Source organism: Tenrec ecaudatus, chromosome X (genome assembly GCF_050624435.1).
Source record: "Tenrec ecaudatus isolate mTenEca1 chromosome X, mTenEca1.hap1, whole genome shotgun sequence".
Lineage (NCBI taxonomy): Eukaryota > Metazoa > Chordata > Mammalia > Afrosoricida > Tenrecidae > Tenrec > Tenrec ecaudatus.
This window is the reverse complement of record NC_134548.1, coordinates 93,242,347-93,249,280: the sequence shown is the minus strand read 5'-3', so window position 1 is coordinate 93,249,280 and position 6,934 is coordinate 93,242,347.

Here is a 6,934-nt window from a genome sequence, read left to right as displayed (position 1 = left end):
ATGGGAAAAAAGGAGGCTGGGGAAAGAAAGGGGGTTCCAACAAACCCAGGGACAAGGGAACAAAAAGTGATCTAAATCAATGGTGAGGAGGACATAGGATGCCTGGTGGGGCTTGATCAAGGGCAAAGTGGTCGAGAGAAACTGCCAAAACACGAATGAAGGTTGAACATGATAGTAGGACCAGAAGAAAGGAAAAGGAAATAGAGCAAAGAAGTAGGAGGCAAAGAACATTTATAGAGGTCTAAATACAGGCATGCACATATGTAAATATATTTATACATAACAATAGGGAAATAGATCTAAGTACCTATATTTGTTAACTAGTAAAGCAGTACATGGACATTGGCCCTCCACTCAAGTACTCCCTAAGAGCAAGAACACTTTATTCTAATAACCTGGCATTCTCTGATACTCACCTTCCCTGGCATGATCACTGATGGCAATGTGGGTGCATAAGCAAGTGTGCTGAAGAAAGCTGACATTGCCTGACTATCAAAAGTTATAGACTCTGGGGTCTTAAAGGCTTGAAGATAAACAAGTGGCCATCTAGCTGAGAAGCAACAAAGCCCACATGGAAAAAGCACACCAGACTGTGTGATCATGAGTTGTCAATCAGATCAGGTATCAGGCATCACAAACCCAAAACAAAAAATCATATAGATGGAAATGAGGGGGAGGGCAAAGTGCAGACCCAAATCCTGTCTGTAGACAATTGGACATCCCCTTACAGAAGGGCCACAAGGAAGAGATGAGCCAGTCAGGGTGCAAGATAGCACCAACGAAACACATAACTTTCCTCTAGTTTTTTCATGCTTCCTACCCCCCCCCCCCACCCCAATGTCATGATTCCAATTCTACCTTACAAATCTTGCTAAATCATAGAATGTACACTGGAACAGACAAGAGCTCTCAATGCAGGGAATCCATTACAGATAAATCCCTCAGGACCAATAATGAAAGTAGTGATACTAGTAGGGGAAGAAGAAGCTTGGGAGAAGAAAGAGGGGACCAATCACAAAGGGGGACGAACAACAAAGAAGTGGGTGAAGGGTGACAGCTGCTGGTGTAAGACATGAGAAAAACAATGATTTATACATCATCAAGGTATCATGAGGGATGAAGGGAAGGGGAAGGGGTAAATGAGCTGATACTAAGGGTTCAATAATAAGAGGTCTAAAGACTGGAATGTACATATGTAAATATATTTATATAAGAGTGTGGGGAAACAGATCTATGTGCATATATTTATAGGCTTAGTATTAAGGCAGCAGATGGACATTGGGCCTCCACTCAAGTACTTACTCAATGCAAGAACATGTTCTATTAAATTGGCATTCCAGGATGAATACCTTCCCGACACGATTGTTGAAGAAAAATGGGTGCATAAGCAAATGTGGTGAAGAAAGCTGAAGGTTCCTGGCTATCAAAAGATATAGCATTTGGGGTTTTAAAGGTTTGAAGATAAAGAAGCAGCCATCTAGCTGAGAAGCATCAAAGTCCAAATGGAAGACGTACACCAGCCTGTCTAACCATGAGGTGTAGAAGGGACCAGTTATCAGACATCAAAGAACTAAAAATATCAGTGGGTGCCCACCTTCCTGATACGATCAATGAAGACAAACGTGTGCATAAACAAATATGGTGAAGAAAGCTGATGGTGCCTGGCTATCAAAAGATATAGCATCTGGGGGTCTTAAAGGCTCAAAGTTAAACAAGTGGCCATTTAGTCCAGAAGCAACAAAGCCCACATGGAAGAAACACACCAGCCTGTGTGATCACAAGCTGTCGAAGGGATCAGGTACTAAGCATCAAGGAACTAAAAATCATATCATTGTAAATGTGAGTGAGTGCAGAGGGAGATTCAAAGCCCATCGGTAGACAACTGGACACCCCTTACTGAAGGGTTGTGGGATGAGCCAGTCAGGGTGCAGGGTAGCAACAATAAAACATATAACTTTCCTCTAGTTTTTACGTGCTCCCCCCCCCCCACTATCATGATGCCAATTCTACCTTGCAAATCTGGCTAGACAAGAGAATGTACATTGGTACAGATAGCAACTGGAAACACAGGGAATCCAGAACAGACGACTCCTTCAGAACCAGTGGTGAGGGTGGTGGTGCCTGGAGGGTGGAGGGAATGTGGGGTAGAAAGGGGGAACTGATTACAAGAATCTACGTATAGCCTCCTCCCTGGGGGATGGACAGCAGAGAAGAGGACAGGGGGAGACATTGGACACTGTAACATATGACAAAGAATAATAATTTATGAATTATGAAGGGTTCATGAGGTAGGGGGAGTGGGGAGGGAGAGGGAAAATGAGCAGCCGATATTAAGGGCTCAAGTAAGGCAAACGTTTTGAGAATGATGATGGCAACAAATGTACGTATGTGCTTGACACAATGGATGTGTGTATGGATTGTGATAAGAATTGTATGAGCCCCCAATAAAATGATTTTAAAAAAAGACCATTTTCAAAAATGATGATGGCAATATACATACAAATATGCTTCGCACAATGAATGGATGTATGGATTGTGATATCAGCTGTAAGAGCCCCCAATAAATTATTTTTAAAATATACCTATTAAATTTGTCTACCCCTCTTAAAATAAATACTTCATTGATTTTACAAATCACTCAACACACGGTTATTGAGTTGTTGCTGATGTATAGCAGCTACAGAGGAAAGGGTAGAACTCCATTGTGAGTTTCTAAATCGGTAACACTTTATGAGAGTAGAGTAGAAAGCTGTCTTTCTCCTGAAGAGTGGCTAGTAGTTTTGAAGTGCTGCCCATGATATTGTATGCCAATGTGCAACTACTATACCACAAGGGCCTCTTACCTGATGTACTATGGAATCCCACTCACCTTATATACTTGTGTATAAGCAGAGTTTTCCAGCACATTTTTATGTCACTTGTGTTAAAATTAGATGCCTCAGCTGATATTCAGGTCGGCGTATACTCAACTATGTACAGTATTTTAGTTTGTTAGTCTCGTATTCTGCTACTTTACCAACTTCTTTTTTGTGGCATCCTTAAGGTTCTGTCTATATAACATCAAGTTACCTGCAAATAGCAAGAATTTCACTCTCTGCTCAGTTATATTCACCTGGTTTCTTTCTGTTGTCTAATTTTTCTGGCTAATTTTACCGTACTTTGTTGAATGAGGGGTGTTAGGGGTCGTTTTTTCTCATGTTCTCAGGGGAAATATTTTCAGCTTTTCAGTGTTGAGTGTGATGTGTGCCATTAGTTTTTCATACATAGCCTTTATTGTGTTGGGGAATTACCCTTATATTCCTATTTTGTTGAGTGTTTTTATTATAAGTGGATTTGGGATATTGTCAAATTTAGCTGTCTCCACATTTCTATAGTTGCCATTGACTTGATAAGTTTTTCCCCCCAGTGGTAGTTGGATGATTTTATGTCAACTAGACATTCCTGTTTGGGATGGATGGGGAGTCAAACATCTCACTCAAGTGGTAGCTTGATGACGTCTCTATAGGTGTGTGGCCTTATGAGAGTGAAGAACTATGGGAACTGCCTCTGTTAATTCACATTCCTTCTTGCTGAGACTGCCCTGGGACTCCCTGTCTGCCTTCAGGGTGGCCACATGTGGGCCACCTAACCCTGAGAGCTGTCAGCGCCCGATCATGCTTTTCTCAAACTTGGAAACATGGGACTCTGAACTTACTAGCCTGTGATCTTCATGCTTCACTTTTCTGCATGACCAATCTACAGCTATGTGCATCTGAAGAGTGACTTATCGACAATCATTGGACTTATGGACTTGAATTTGGGCTGATACAGAAATACTTCTTGATATAAAGCTCTTTATTAAACATAGATGAGTGTAACTGGATTTTTTTCTCTAGACAACTTGTTCCCAATCACCATCCTTTAATGTTTTGCCTATTTTGTGTCTTTTAGTTTTAATGTTTATCTTTTATAGGCAGCACATAGTGTAGGGTTTTGTTTTCTTATTCACGCTGTTGCTCTGTCTTTTGATTGGTATACTAGTTAATTAACATTTGGTGTTATTCATAAATGTGAGTTTGCTGCTGTCATTTTGCTTTGGGTTTCTTTCCCTTTTTTGGACGTATTGGGGTCTCTGTTATCCTTCTAATTCTGTGTTGGTTTGGGTACTGTTTTCAGTGTTTTGGTTACCGGATGCTGTTGTGTTGTTTGATGCTCTTTATATTTATCTACAGATGATGTTGATTATTCATAGTGATCTGATAAATATTTTTGTAATTCTGGTTTTGTTTTTGTTAATGTCTTTATTTTAAATTTATATACATTCATTTCTCACTTGCATTTGCAGTGTAATTTTGCTAGATATATGACTCTTTGCAGTTATTGTTCCTTCAAAGTTTGGTATATGTCACTACATTGTCTTCGTGCCTACAGAGTTTCTGCTGAGAAATCTAAGCTTATACTTATCAATTTTGCTTTGCATATGACTGTTTTTTCTCCTTTTGTCATTTTGTTGTTGTTTTGCTAGCTGCCCTCAAGATTCTTTCCTTTTCTTTGATATTGAATAATTTTACTGCAATATATCTGAATGTTTATCTTCTGGGGTCTATCCTATTTTAAATTATTTCAGCTATTTGAATAGTTTATTATCTCTTCTTTTGTGATGTTGTAGAAATTTTCTTCCATGAATTCCTGTACTATTTTGCTTATAGATTTGTTCTTTTGTTTGTTTTATTTTTCTCAGAATCCTGATGAGATGAGATGTAAATTCTTTCTCTTCATAGTTTACTACCTCATTCTCAGGTTTACTTTGGTTTCTTTCATTTTTTCTGTTGGTTGTTTCTCTCATTGACTATAGTGAAAGTAATTTTCTTTGAGTTCACTGTTTCAGTTTTGCTCTATTTCCTTCTATTCTTCATGTCATTTACCATGTTGCTTATTTATTTTATTTGATTGTTTATATTCTGGGGTTCTTTGGGGCATGAAGTTTTCAGGGTTTTTTTTCAATTTATTCATTTGTTTCGTCAGTGTTCCGCATATCTCTTAAAAAGACTTATAAATCATTATTCTGAATTCCATTTATGGTATTTCCAGAGACTCTTATTTTTTCAGAGTAATCCATTTGACTAGAGTGGTTTTCATTTTTTATTTTGTTTTTCCTTGATTTTGGGGGTGTATGGGAATTGACTATTGTTTTCCTGGCATAGTAGTGTAGCTGTTAGTGATTTTTAGTGTGCTGAGTTATGGAAGGGTAATTGGCTTTTTGTGGTTATAGAACAGATGTGTAAGAGGTGTCTCAAATCATATGGCTTAGAAATGAAGAAAAAGGAAGAGATGATTAGGTGGGGAATATGGAAGTGGGAGAAGAGAGTGAGGAAAGTATGAATAATAATAGTAATAATAAGTGTTAATTTTGAAAGAAAAGATATATTGTAAAATAATATACAAATATTTTTTCAGAGGTGTCATAAGTCTGAGTATTTATTGTGGAAGTATATTTCACTAAGAGAGAGAGAGTGGAAGTAGGAGTAGATGGTAGGTATGGCAGGAGAAGAGTGTGAGCAGATATCCCAAGAGAAGAGAAATACATATATTATATATTCATTTCATATCATATATATTCATATTATATATATATATATATATATATATATATATATATATATATGGAGTATACTTGAAGGAGGAGTGAAGAAAAGGTTAGAAGGAGAAAAGAGAGGGAGAGAGAAGGAGCAAGAAAGGGAGGAAGACAGGAGAAGTAAGAAAGGAAATGGTGGCTAAAGAATAACTGTGTCTTTCTATTGGGTTAGGAAGTTGTGTTGCTATGGGAGTGGGAATATGGGTGTTTCTGTGTATTAAGGGGCCTGAGCTTACCTGTTTATTCTTGAGAGGAGTGGCAAGTACAGTGGCATGGAGCTAGGGAAAGTGAGAAAATGGGGATCAAAAAGAGTTATACATTGATTTACAATACAATAAAAGTAGAATTCAAAATCTGAGGAGCAAAAATAATCCAGTGTCTTCAGTGGGAACTGTCATCCCCTTGGCTGTGCTGGCACACTGGGTCAGGAAAGGCACAGAAGTGGATGTAGGGGTGTTATAAGGCCTGATAGCAAAGGTGGACATGTTGACTGAATATGTGTAGAATCTATGCAATATATTGGGACTAAATTTCCCAGAAACTGTTAATGCTCCCAACAGAGTCCTGAAAAGTCTCTTACGCATGACAAATTTAAAAGCTGGTTACACATCAGGTGGGGAGAGAAGCAGCAGAGAAATAAGGCATTCTGCTGATGGGATTGCCTCTCTTTCTTCCTGGAGATATTCAGTGAAGTTTTATATTCTAGAAAAACGCATTCTGTGCCTCTCAAAGTTAATTTTTAGATGGCTTATATATTATTTGTTTACTTAAGAGCTTAACTTTGGTTGTAAAGCATGCATATTCTTATCAATCAAACTGGCTTATAAATACATCAAGATTATTTGAATTTCCAGCAAGATGACAACCAAGTAGGCAGCTCATGGTGGGAGCTCCTTGGAGATTGATGAGAGGGCAGATGTGGAGGCCCAATAAGGAAACTGAGGGTGTTAGTTAATTTCCACAACAGCCCAGAGAACTTTCCTGGGAAAAGGGGAGCTGATTTCCACACTCTATCCTACACATGACCCGGAGTCACTGGGACCAAGGCCTGCTGCAGGGATTGATGCAGCATGCCTCTTGCTTGCTAGCTGCTCAGTGGAGGCTATTTCAACATTGATTTGACACTCCAAACAGCCTGGGAGCCCTCCCACTGCCTGCTGGTGGGTTCCTCCTCCAAGACTTGCATGCTCCTTCCTGCCCTTTCCCTGTACTGCCTAGCACTCTTCTGCCTCCTGTGCTTGGAGATGTGAAACTGTGCACAAACTTGAGAGTCTTTTTCCACCCACCCAACCTCAGTGTCTCTAGCCTCAAATAGACCAC